This window comes from Trachemys scripta, chromosome 1 (genome assembly GCF_013100865.1).
Source record: "Trachemys scripta elegans isolate TJP31775 chromosome 1, CAS_Tse_1.0, whole genome shotgun sequence".
NCBI lineage: Eukaryota > Metazoa > Chordata > Testudines > Emydidae > Trachemys > Trachemys scripta.
In genome coordinates, this window is record NC_048298.1 from 234,486,483 (window position 1) to 234,500,957 (window position 14,475).

General features: G+C 41.2%; 1 protein-coding gene across 8 annotated transcripts in view; it reads left to right on the forward strand.

Annotated features, from left to right (window-relative positions):
- The window catches only part of NCK2 (NCK adaptor protein 2), a 161,002-nt gene that overhangs the window by 90,971 nt on the left and 55,556 nt on the right, over window positions 1-14,475 (forward strand). The window lies entirely within an intron of this gene.

The following is a 14,475-nucleotide window of genomic DNA, read 5'->3' on the forward strand; positions in this document are numbered from 1 at the left end:
AGCTTTCTTTGACAGGGTAACAAGCCTTGTAGATGGGGGAAAGCAGTAGACGTGGTATATCTTGACTTTGGTAAAGCTTTTGATACTGTGTTGCATGACCTCATAAACAAACTAGGGAAATGCAACATCAATGGACCTACTATAAGGTGGGTGCATAACTGTTTAGAAAACCGTTCCCAAAGATACTCTTAGTCATGCTGAAAGGCCATAACGATTGGTTCTGGGTCTGTTCAGTATCTTCATCAGTGATTTAGATAATGGCATAGAGAGTACACTTACAAAGTTTGCAGACAATTCCAAGCTGGGAAGGGTTTCAAGTGCTTTGAAGGATAGAATTAAAATTCAAAATGATCTGAACAAACTGGAGAAATGATCTGAAGTAAATAGGATGAATTTCAATAAGGACAAATGCAAAGTACTCCAATTAGGAAGGAACAATCAGTTGCACACATACAAAATGGGAAATGACTGCCTAGGAAGGAGTACTGCAGAAAGGGATCTGAGGTTAATAGTGAACCACAAGCTAAAGATGAGTCAACAGTGTAACACAGTTGCAAGAAAAGTGAACATCATTCTGGGATGTATTAGCAGGAGTATTGTAAGCAAGACACAAGAGGTAATTCTTCTGCTCCGCGCTGATTAGGCCTCAACTGGAGTATTGTGTCCAGTTCTGGGCGCTACATTTCAGGAAAGATGTGGACAAATTGGAGAAAGTCCAGAGAAGAGCAACAAAAATGATTAAAGGTCTAGAAAACATGACCGATGAGGGAAGATTGAAACAATTGGGTTTGTTTAGGAAAAGAGAAGACTGAGAGGGGACATAACAGTTTTCAAGTACATAAAAGGTTGTTATAAGGAGGAGAGGGAAAAATTGTTCCTCTTAACCTCTGAGACTAGGACAAGAAGCTTAATGGGCTTAAATTGCCACGAGGGAGGTTTAGGTTGGACATTAGGAAAAACTTCCTAACTGTCAAGGTGGTTAACCACTGGAATAAATTGCCTAGAGAAGTTGTGGAATCTCCATCATTGGAGATTTTTAAGAGTGGGTTAGACAAACACCTGTCAGGGATGGTCTATATAGTACTTAGTTTGGCCATGAGTGCAGGGGACTTGACTAGATGACCTCTTGGGATCCCTTCCAGTCCTGTGATTCTATGATCATTTAGTCTAACCTTCTGCATTGCACAGCCAAGGAACTTCATCCAGTAATCGCCACATCAAACCCATAACTTCAGTTTCAGCTATAGCATAACTTTAGAAAGATATCTAGTCTTGATTTAAAGATGTAAAGTGATGGAGAATCCATGACATCCCTAGGTAAGTTTTTTTCCAATGTTTAATTAATCTCACAGTTTAAGAAAAGAAATTGCACCTTATTTCTAGACTGACTGTCCCATTTGTGTCATTGCATTCGAAGATCAGTCCCCCATCGTGAGAGTATGCATTCTTTGTTCATAGATGTGTGTATGATCTTGCATATTTGCTGAATTAAACTGCATATTGTTCAAATGAGTTCACCTTGGATCAGCCTGTACCACTGACCTGTCCCCATAACTTAACCTCTCCACTTATTTTTGTATAATGACAGATTTCAGAGTAGCAGCCGTGTTAGTCTGTATTCGCAAAAAGAACAGGAGTACTTGTGGCACCATAGAGGCTAACAAATTTATTTGAGCATAAGCTTGGGTGGGCTACAGCCCACTTCTTCAGATGCATAGAATGAAACATATCGTAAGGAGATGTGTATACATACAGAACATGAAAAGGTGGAAGTGGAAGTAGCCACATCAACTCTAAGAGGCTAATTAAGATGAGATATAGTCACCTACTACAGGACAGGCCCAACAAAGAAAATAACAGAACACCACTAGCCGTCACCTTCAGCCCCCAACTAAAACCTCTCCAGCGCATCATCAAAGATCTACAACCTATCCTGAAAGATGATCCTTCACTCTCACAGATCTTGGGAGACAGACCAGTCCTCGCTTACAGACAGCCCCCCCAACCTGAAGCAAATACTCACCAGCAACCACACAACAAAAACACTAACCCAGGAACCTATCCTTGCAACAAAGCCCTATGCCAGCTCTGTCCACATATCTATTCAAGTGACACCATCATAGGACATAATCACATCAGGGGCTCGTTCACTTGCACATCTACCAATGTGATATATGCCATCATGTGCCAGCAATGCCCCTCTGCCATGTACATTGGCCAAACTGGACAGTCTGTATGCAAAAGAATAAATGGACACAAATCTGACATCAGGAATCATAACATTCAAAAACTAGTAGGAAAACACTTCAACCTCTCTGATCACTCAGTAACAGACTTAAAGGTGGCAATTTTGCAACAGAAAGCTTCAAAAACAGACTCCAACAAGAAACTGCTGAACTTGAATTAATATGCAAACTAGATACCATTAATTTAGGCTTGAATAGAGACTGGGAATGGCAGAGTCATTACACAGATTGAATCTATTTCCCCATGTTAGGTATCCTCACACCTCTTGTCAACTGTCTGAAATGGACCATCTTGATTATCACTACAAAAGTTTTTTTTCTCCTGCTGATTATAGCTCATCTTAATTAATTAGCCTCTTAGAGTTTTTACCTCCTTTAAAGATATCTTTGTTACATCAAGAATTAATACCTGAAGGACAAAAGTTCCTTAATTGTAAGTGGAAAATGAAAAAAAATGTACTGTATTGTCTATAATCTTACTTGGATATTTATCCTAAATATTCATCATGTTAGAATCTGAATTCCCAATTAATTATTTTGGTAAGCTAGTGTTCTGCCCATTTTATTAGAGAACATATTGTACCCAGTAGAGTTGAATACACCCTGGTTTAGGGCACTGTTTATTGCAGAAATTTTCAAACTTATTAATAGTGTAGACTCATGGAGACTCTCTTATCGACCACCTGTGCTTCCACTTGTAATTGTATATCTCTGTGGCCACTACAGTAATTCATTATAATTGCATGGTAGGAATATGGAAACATAGAAATTGCCCTACTGAATCAGGCCAGTCCAAGCACTCAACAATAACTAGTACTATATACTTCAGAGAAAGATATAAAACCCTCATAAGAGACAATTACATAATTCCCTGCTAGTAGGGAAACTTCTTCCTAATTCTAAACTGTAAGTAGTTGGTTTATATCCTGGAGCATGAGCATTTATAGCAATTATATATTTTAACCCTATTCACTATAACTCGGTTGGGCTTCATCTTGCAAAGTGCTGAGCACTCCAACCACAGTTCATTAGTGTACTTTAACACATGCTTAACTCTAAGTCCATTGACTTCAAAGAGTCTACAGATTACATTAAGTTAAACGTGTTGAAGTGTTTCATTGAATCAAGGTCACAGTGACCAGCACCTTGCAGGTTTGAGTCCATTATCCACATAAATGTTCTTGTAATATGAGAAAAGGTAAATAGGACTGCTTGATTTACCTTCACAATTGTTTTGCATATTTTAAAAAATCTCTTTTTATTAGTCTGTCCTCTAAAGTGAATAATCCTGATCTATCTTTTCAATATCTCTTCATATGGAAGTCGTTTCCCGCCCCATCCAGTGCTTCTAATGATTTTCATTGCTAGTGCTCTCTATTTTTGCTGTATCAATTTTGAGTTGGGATGACTAGGACTGTACACAGTGTTCAAGTTCAGGACATACCATCTTTCTTGTATAATGACCAATTTTTTATGTTTCATCAGTATAAAATAGCTATTTTTATCAATAGTGTTGATCCTGTTTTTACACATCTTAACTTTTTTTGTGCTTTGGGGGGAGGGGAGGAGTGAGGGAGGGAAGACCAGTTTGCCATTTAGAAGATGTTAGGTTGACCACAGTGATATCTGGGTCTTTTGCTGAACAGTTACAGTTAATGTAGAACTCAATGTGCAGGAGTCGTTTTAGAGCTTTCTTGCCAGTGTGTATTACCTTGAACTTGTCTTCACTGAATTTCATCTTTCTTTGTGCTGTATAGTCATCAAGTTTTGTCAGGTCCCACAATTGTCCCTTTCAGTAGTTTCTCTTCTTGACTAATCTAAATTTTGTGACATCTGCAAATTTTGTTGTATTGTTTGAAAATTGTTCACCTACTTTTTCAGTCTATCGATAAATATGCTTGTACAGGTTGTGCTTTGTTGTGAAGAGCCTTAAAACCTTTAGAAGCAGCCAAAAAAGAGGATTATCACAGAACCTGTCATCTATCTGTTGAGCACCAGCAAGGGCTGGGAACTAGTGGTCTAGTTTTAAAGCACAGGTCGAAGAGTCAGATAGTCTGGGCTCGGTCATTGAGTTTTGTTCCCTTAGGCGGGTCACTTAAGATCTCTGAACCTCTGTTTCCACATCTGTAAAACTTAGTTGATAAATTTGCAGATGTGTGTTGGATAAAAAAGTAGTTTGAGATCTTTTTGTTGAAGTTGCTATACAAGTATCCTTTTTTTTTTTTGTTTGGGCCTCCCTGATTAAAACTGATTTTGTTCTGTGAAATGAAGACTTTCTGCTTTATTCTTTTATGTCAATTTTTTTAAATTGGTATTTGACAAGAACCTCTGACACTGAGTGTTTTTTTAAATAATTAGAGCTGCATGAAATATTGTATTTACAAGTTTTTGTATGAATTCTTCAAGTTTCTGTTCACATGGGGTTTCACCCTTTGAGTTTTGTGTTCAAGTGAACCCTAGAACTGAGACAAACTCAGAATCATCTGAAGAGGTACACCAATTTTTTCGTTATTTTATATTAAAAACTGTAAATATACCCAGGCTGAGTTTTCGTGTGTGTCTGTGTGTGTGTAGCTTTATACTTGAGAGAGTTAGATTCAGGTAATAAATCAGCTCTTTAGATACTCTTCCTAATGGGAGTAAGACTGCACCATGAGCACAGCTGCTTAATTATGACTGTGAGTGTTGTGGTGAGAGTGATTTTGCCATCCAGCATTTCCCCAAGGCATGAAGTTTCACCCAGCTGCTGTGGGTCATGAAGGAGTAACTGAGTGGGCACTGGACATGTACATATTATGATGAGTAGGTCTTTAACAACACATGGTGGAGTACTAGGGAGCATGATTGGTTCAATTTTTCTGGAGTGGGGTGCTCAGCTTGTTTGAGAAATGCTGCCCTAATCAGCATAGTCCTAATTGCTCTCAAATGTCAGGTTTTATTTTCCAAGCATAACTGTAAATAACTGCAGTAACACGCTAACTGAATGTATATGTATATTTTTGTAACACATAGCCTCCATATCAGTTAAGTACATTATCTGTGGTGTTAGTTCTGAAATTAAGACCCAGATGTCTTGAAATTTATCCAGTTTACTAAACAGACAATGTTTTTTGCTAGTTGAATCCTTCATTTTTTACTACTAGTTTCTTTTATGTTTCCCAAGAAGATGAACTTCAAACAGTAATGTAAACCATTTTTCAGTCAATTCTTACCAAATGAGGATGCATCCCTAGTTTTATAATTGTGAAAGGAAAAAATCAAGCTTACTTTTTTTTCAGCAGTTCTTCAAAGATCACCCCTACTGCCCATTTTTACTACCCTCTTTAGCCTGGTCACCTTCAGTCTTTCTCTCAAAACCAGAGAGTTGAAAGTTTTCACAGCTTGTCTCAATAATTCAATTGGTGAAATTTGCAAAGTGGCAATTTGGAGCAACTTTTCAGTATTACCATCTCAGTTTGATAATGAGATTAGTCTTTCTTTAGTCAGGCAGTCCTCATTCTCTCTAACTGTGTTTCATTCATTTCTTTTTCAAGTGCTGGCTAATATCCAGAGAGACACACATTATTATCTCAAAGAGTATGGCTTTGTGGAGGAAATATATTTGAATAACCTCCATTCCCAGAAAGTAACCTGTCTTTCCTTTACAACACTGATTCTAACGTCCTGTCTACACTGCTATTATAACTGAGTCAGGACCCCGTTAAAACTCTGCTAAAAATTATATGATCGTTAGAATCTAGCTATGTTCAATAACTGGGCTGATACCTTGAACTCAGGTCTTTAACCTAGTTGAGGAATGTCTATGAACATAGGGAATATTTAATGCAAACTCCAGTTGGAGTAACATATGTAAGAAAAACAAATAACCACCCATCTGTTGCACTAATAAAGCTAAAAATAAAGCTGAACCCATATTGCAAAGTAAAACATCCTTAATACTCACATGGTGAGAAACGGCTAAGTTCCATGTATAAATTGACAGCTGTGTTTGCAATTATATTTTTAGTTAAATAAGCATTTCCAAACGTGCTGAAGTCTTTTAGAAAGTGACATCATTGACCCCAGCCATAAGGGGATCAGGGGCCAGATTCTTTACTTTGATCCAGCCCCTTTGCGATGCTTTGGCAGTATAAAGAGGCCAGAAAGCAGTTGTCCCAGCCAGTGATCCCTCTAATTTTTCCCACACATGTGCGGAATGAATTTTGTTATGTGCACCAGTATGGAGGTGATGTGTGACACTGTGGCAGCTCTGGGACTGGGGCTGCGGGATAGGCCAGTCCTGGCTGGTCGGGCTCCCTGAGCATGGCCGCACAGCTTACAGGGAACTTAGGTCCCAGCCAAAGATTTTCCTGGTGTGAGGGAGTCTCATTAACATTGCTGTAGGACTCTTTTGCACTTGACTGGATTGTTTAAAAATATATAATATACATAGCAGATCTTCAAAGGACACTGATGCTTTGGATGGATGTTTATTCTCTTGAAACTTTGCTGGCTGGGTTCTCCCCCATGTGCAACCCCCCCAACCTATTTCTTTTGTTTATAGTCTGTTATATAGCATCTCTCATTATACTATGTGAATACCTCACATACATTAATAGAATTGCCTTCTTCTTCGAGTGATGATCCCTATTGTATTCCACTGAGGGTAATGCGCATCTTTCTCAAAGCCGGAGCTTTTGAAAGTAGTAGTGTCCATCAGTCCACACATGGGCCCTTGCACTACCTCATGGTTTCACCAGAGGTGATAAAGGGCAGGGTGGATCGATCACGTCTCCAGTTCCTTCTGACCGCATGCATGGTCTGAGTCGGAGCTCCTGCTTTCTTCTCGTCCTTGGTGACATATTTTGCTGAAAATCATTTTATTTCTCTCTTAGCTCAGTATTTTTAAGTCTTATACTGTTTATGAAAGAATTTGTTGGATTTCTTGATTCTGAAAGTTCTACAGGTTCTCTGGACTTGGGATATTGCTCCTATTGTTCCCCTTCTGCTAAGCACTTTCTTGTTTTATTTTAAACACTTTCTTGGTTTTTTTGTTTTTGTTTTTTAATTGTGAACGGATGCCGCTTCAGCGTTTTTCTTCTCTCCCTCCCTCCAGAACCCTGGTCTGGGTACTGGAGTATGCAGAAGAGGCCAGAATTCAAGGTCTGTTCTTCCTGTCCTTGCTTGTTCTCCCTCAATGACAAGCCCCAGCGTTGTCTCTTCTATTTGGGGGAAGCCTACCCCACTTCCAGGTGCACATTCTGCCTCTCCTTCCCTGCCTGTCTGTGGGAAGGCAGAGTCCTCCATTTTAAAAAGCACTTCCTGGAGGTCATGAGGGCCACAGTTGGCTTCTGGCTGGAGGATCCCCCTGTACATCAACCAGAATAATCTAAGAGTGCACCCCTTGCTGCGAAGACACAGTCCAACTCTGCTGGTACCAGTGCTATGGATCCCACATTGGGGCCTAGCCACAAGCCACGGAAGCATGCATGTAAGTATGGTAATACAGCTTGCTCCAAGCCTAAGAGAGGACTACTGACCAAGAAGGGGCACATCATTCCAGGGCTCACAAAAGCGATAAGAAATCGCAGTGTTTGCCAGATGCATTGGTCCACAATTCAGACCCACAAGGCTTGGAACCAACACCCTCAGTATTTGGGGTACTGTGGGTACCGATGCAAGTGACTTTACTGGCTGCAGCACCACCTGCAATTCCAGTCACCTGGACTCCAAGTACACTCAGCACTAATGCAGAACTGCTCGAGCGGTTTGTATTGCAACTGGGACAGTCTCCACAGGCAGAGGTACCACACCCTACAATGAAGTCTCAGTCCCCGGCATCGGATTTGCTGCCATTGGGACGTGTCCATATGGTACCATCCTCTCCGTCCACACTGCCAGCGTTGCCGGACTCTGATTTCTTCTCAGAAACAGAGGGAAACGGTCATTCTATTTGCCTCTCAGGAGGCAAAGCTATGATAAAGTCCAGCCGACACCGTGACAATACCCTCACTTCCCACAAATGAGAGGACATTAGTATCTGGCTCCTTGGCACCACAAGTGCAACAGCAGGATCAGCCAGGGTTGGCAATATTGGAACTCATGGGCCCAATATTCACCATCAGTACCATCCCGTTTAGTACAGGGGGAATCCCCAGTGCCGATATTCTGCCTCTCACCAAGAAGACACTCAACTGGGATTGGATGATGCCTCGATCAGCCTATTCCAGTTGGTACCAGCAGAGCTGGAAGGATCCTGATTATTGTCCCTGGACAAGCCCATGGCGTCAACACCCTGCTCGTTAACAGGCATGGGAAGTTACTTACCAGTGATCATTCTTCCTATCTTCCCCAACCATCATAGTCATAATGGACACATCACTTAAAGGCTAGGGTGCCCACATGGCAAAACACATGACCCAAGGCACCGGTCGACCAGAGAAGTCAGAATGCACATCAACATCCTGAAGCTATGAGCAGTTTGCAGGGCACGCCATGCTTTCCTAACTAATATCCGCTCTCAACATGTCCTCACTATGGTATCTTACACTAACAAGCAGGGAGGTACGCGATCCCCTGCGATGTGTGTGGAGGCCATATGCCTCTGGAAGCGGTGCATGTCAAATTACATACTCCTTTTGGTGACCTATCTCCCGGGAACAAGGATGTGATTGCCGATACCCTCAGCAGACATTTCACTACCGACCATGAGTGGGAGTTGCACGATTCAGTAGTCATGAACATTTTCAGTCGATGAGGAACCCCGATCAGGGACCTCTTTGCATCTCACCAAGTGCATCCAGTATTGCTCGAGGGGTGGATTAGGCGCCAATTTGCAGGGGGACACCCTAACTGTCGACTAAGACCAGTTTAACTGTGCCCTCCCACCACTGCCACGCCTACCATGTGCTCTGAACAGACTCAGATGGGAGCGGGCAATGGTAATCGTGATAGCATCATTCTGACCATGCCAGTTCTGGTTCACACTTCTTCTCCGTATATTGAAATTCCCGCCGATACCACTACCAGTGTTCCCTCAGCTGCTCTCACAATGCAAGGGCAGACTCAAGAAACCAGATCCAAGGGTTCGCCACCTGATAGCTTGGTTTTTGAATGGACGCATCTGCTAATGCAGCAATGCTCATTGGTGGTTTACGACATTGTCTCCAATATCAGAAAGGTTTCCACACCAAGATCTTAGGCCATGTGGGCCCGTTTCACCACTTGGGAATGCCACAGAGACTGCCCCCGAAGCGGTGGATACTCCTGTATTCCTAGACTACCTTCTTTCATTAAAGGCTTTGGGGCTCGCCCTCAACTCTTATCAAGGTGCGCATAGCAGCCATTAGTGCCTTTCACCCGCCTGTTGAAGGGCACTCTATCTTCACCTACCCATTGACCTAGAGGGCCTTAAATGCAAGTATCCGCCCGTTCAAGCTGTCATCCCTCAATGGGACCTCAACCTAGTCCTCCCATCATTAATGAATCCTCCCTTTGAGCCACTAGTCTCCTGCTCCTTATTTCTTCTCTTTAAGAAAGTAGCCTTTTTAGTGTGTATTACCTCTGCTAGGAGAGTTGGTGAGCTGGGAGCCATGATGGCAAATCCACCTTTCCCTACATTCCATAAAGACAAGGTCTCACTTCAGTTACATCCCAAATTCCTATCAAAAGGTGGTTTTAGGTTTCCACCTCAATCTATCCATACACCATGCCTGCCTTCTTTCCTACACCATGCTCCTCTAACAAGGAACAGTGCCTTCACTCTTTGGATGTACGCAGAATGCTGGCCTTCTACCTTTGGAGGACACAGCCAATGCGTAAGTCTTCAAGCCTCTTTGTGCCCACAGCAGAAAGAATTAAGGGACAGACCATTTCCACACAGAGGTTCTCAAAATAGGTCTCAGGGTGCATTATGCTTTGCTATGAACTAGCAGGACAATCCCCACTGGATGGGGAATGAGCCCATTGCACTCCACAACGTGTCCCTCATGGATATATGTAAAGCAGACACGTGGAGCTCGGTGCACACCACCTCTTCTCATTATGTCTTGCTGCATGATTCGACAAAGGACGCTTCGTTTGGTACAGTGGTCCTTCATTCCATGGTTCAGTCATCCTCCTCACACCTGCCACATATATAGATACTGCTTGTCAATCACCCTCAGTGGAATACATCACTCGAAGAAGAAGGGGAGGTTACTTACCAGTAACTGAAAGTTCTTCGAGATCTGTGGTCTCTATCTGTACCAAACCCACCCTCCTTCCCCTCTGCTGCGGATCTGATAAGTCTGTGGTAGAGAAGGAACTGGAGATATGGTCAGTCCACCCGCCTTTATCACCTCAGGCGAAACCACAAGGTGCAGTGAAAGGGCACAAGGTGGACCAACGAACACTACTACTTTCAAAAGCTCTGGCTCCGGACGTATGGCACATTCACATTACCCTCAGTGGAATACAGATAGCATACATGACATACATGTCAAAGAATATTCCAGTTACTGGTAAGTTACCGCCCTCTCTTAGCCCCCTTGTGAGGTACAAATGGGAATATCGAGGCAAACACTAAAAACCTGGCTCTACTGAAGTCATTGGCAAAAATCTTCTTGTTTTCAGTGGGGGCAAGATTTCACCCAGAGAAACTGACTTGCTTAAATACAGTGTGTTGCAGAGATTAAGAGTTTATCTACTAGAAATTCTACAACACCACATTTGCAGCATTGCAGCTGCGCCGCTGTATCACTTCAATGTAGAAACTACCTATGCTGATGGGAACAGTTCTCCTATCAGCATAGGTAATCCACCTCCCCAAGAGCGCTTTCTACACTGGGACTTAGCTTGTCTTAACTACGTTGCTCAGGGATGTGGATTTTTTGGGTCACTCTAATTTTCTACTGTAGATCAGCCCTAAGAGAATCCAGATTTCCTTATTCCCAGTTTAGTGACATAGACTATGGATGTTATTGTGGTTAACTTTAGTTCCTCATCCCAGTCTATCAAACGTTTGTAATAATTAAACTTATGAACGTAGAAGTGCCACTTGGGTCCTCTTTGACCCTTTCTGAAAAGTGCAGCTCCTCTTTCCTCTTCTAAAACTAATTTTCCACTTTTTTGTGCCCCGTAGTAGAGCAGTTTTATATCTTTTTGCGCTGTATTCCTTTTTTCCTCCCTCTTCTTTTTCAGCTATATAAATCCAGTTCAACAAGATTTTTAAGCACATGCTTAACTTCAAGTGCATGAGTAGTTCCATTGACTTCAATAGGACTACTCACATACTCAAAGTTAGTTACAAGCTTAAACACCTTATTGAATCATGTCCTATGTGGGCAAGTCATTATAGTGGTTTTAAGCTTGCCTTCCCTGCATCTCTATAAAGTCATATAGTGCAGTGGTCGCATTCTGAAAATAACTTGACATTTTGGCCAATTCTACATTAGGACAGCTACCTTTTTTTAACATCTAACACCAAATCTTGGACCATGTTTCCCATCCTCTTTCATTGTTCTGATAGCACAAAAAGGTCAAAACTGCCCTAACAAGGCTGCTGGGAACTCCCTGATTTAGAGGAATCCCTTGGTAATGTTTTAGAGTTGTCAGTGTTGTCTTTACATTTGCTCTTCCCCCAGACATAAGGTGCATTGTTGGGTGTGGCCAGGTGGCAAGAGGGAACCTTTGTAGCTAAAGAGAATGTAGATCAGTTCTTAGGCTGCTCTAAATTATGCAGTGAGCCAGTTCAGCTCTCTGGTCATCCCCACGATCAGAGGAATATAAAACTTAGCTGCCCTCTTCCAGGCTCCCCAGTCCACGTACACACTGTGTCCTGTGTTCAGCACTGCTCATCTAAATCCAGGAATCTGCTCCCTAGCATTAAATATGGTAGACCACTGTTTCTTCCAGTGCTGAAAATAGTTTTCGTACTTACGTAAAAAGGAGGAGCATAAGGTAACCCTTATCACAAAAAAACAAGGTTCACACAGCTGCCTCTCCTATATCAGTGAGAGCACAAGGCTGCTGTTCTTGACACCTGATGTCAAATATGGCAGATCTCAGTAAAGAGAATCTTTGTCTTAACATTTTTTGTCTATAGAAAGACTTGTAATCTTTCAAGTAGGTGAGAAATTCAATTTTAACCTTCCTTTAGGTGTGAGCTAACCTCTATCAAAACCCCAAACCTGGTAATTGCTGCTCTTTTGCACAACCATACCGTCAATTAACCTCACCAATAGCGTATTAGTAACTTTCTTTGTTCTACATATCCACCGGAGTAGTGAGAATTGGCTGTCCCAGTTCACAATTGCTGAAAATAAAATAAACCCATCTCAACCGGAGAGAGATTGTATTGACAGCACCAACAACTGGAATGGGATCAACTACAATCTCCCTATGGCTACATCATGTTATTGATCTGTGAAGTGTTTGTCCATTTTATATGAACTGAGGGCAGAGATGTCAGTTTATCAGGAACTTGGTTCAAAAGCTCAAAACTGTACTATGTCTGTCATTATCAGAGGGGTAAAATTATTTTAAAAATTCAGTTTTCAAAGGATCTTAATACCACCTATTCCTTATTCTTCCTCCAGCAGGCTGCAGCTATTGTGAATTGTAAAGACCCCACTTATTGTCTGTAACTAATTATTTAAAGTTTCAAAACCCTTTCTTAAATTCATCAAAAAGAATTATATATATAGATTCGCGTTCAAACTCACCATCTCATCTCTAGCTGCTGCATGCTTCCTACTCTGTGTCCTGTGCTCTGCCAGTTGAGAAATGAGGATGTAGACGAACCTCTGAACTCTTTCAGTATTTCAGAAAAAATTTCATGCCATGACTTCCATGTTAGCTACAAATTTTTGTCCTGTCCATTGTTTTCAAGTGACGGTCAGGTTACTTTGTCTTTTTTTAGTTGGAAGAATGGATCAGCAGTATCCAATACCCAGACAACCGTAACTCATTTCTGTAATGGCATCATGCTATAATCATACAGTCATCATTAGGACATCTTAGTGTTTGTGGTCTCTAATTATTTGATTTTTAAAGATACATTTGTCTTTTCATACTTCCCCTTCATTTTGTCACAACAGTTCTGAGTTTGCATAGCTTGTACTGTAGGTAGGTACAACACAAGTTGGATCTGGAAATGAAGACCACCATAAACATGAAACCTCCAAAATACTATTTTTGCAATCACTTTTCAAAATTAGCCTCAATTCAAATATTATAATTTCCTGAGTGGAAAATGCCGAAATAATTGCTTTTATTACCTTATAGCCATATAAGAGCTCTTAAAATAGTTTGTAACATGTTACAATTGTAATAGTGTACTGGTAAAAACAAGGTACTAAAGGCAAATGATACAAAGAAAATGTGCTCAGCGTTTAGAATTGAGAAGTATTTTAAAAACTGTTTCTATCAAATTGTAACACATTTGAGATGTCCACACATTTGACTTCATGTTTTCAAAAACAGCTACTGTACTATCCCTGAAAGATCAAAAAGCAATAATTTGATGCTGTTTAATATAGAAATCTCCTGTGTTACTTTTCAGTCAAAGATCACCAAGGAGTTGTTGAGAGGATGAAATAAGGCAGACTCTTGTTATTTATTTGAATGTTACTGTACTTTTTATCTCTTGAAACGTATGCTTTGCAGGCTTTTTATTATTATTATTATTATTATTATTTATTTTTAAAGAAAGCGCCTTATTTTTTAGGGCTAAATAGTTCCTAGACCTTACTCAGCATGATGTGAGTAAAGGGGAGTAAGGCTTCTCCTGCTCAACTGAGTAACAGCTATTCAGATTACAGCTCCAGTTATAGGTGGACAGAAGGAGCTACTCACCCAGTCTTGTCAAACCTCATGAATCAGTGGGCAGAGAGTGATGAGGGGGTGAGACGAGCCTTGGCTGTGTGTTCCCCCTACTTGCTGACTCTCTCCTCTGCCACCTCCTGCCATGCCACTCCAGGGTACAAAAGGGAAGAAGGGCTTCTAAGATGGCATAGCTATATTCTATCCCTTACCCGGGTCATTGAACAAAGGCTCAAAAAGCAGTACAGTAAAGTCTTTAAAATGTTACAGACTAGAAGAACATCACTATTTTCACTGCTGAACTACAAATTCATTATGTAATTAAATAGACCCAAAATGTCACGTCTTCCTCTTTAAGGGGGGGGGGGGGGGAGAAGCCCACACTCTTCTTTTTAAACCTAAGTATTTTGAATGTGTGTAAGGAACATGTTAGAATGAAGGTCATTAT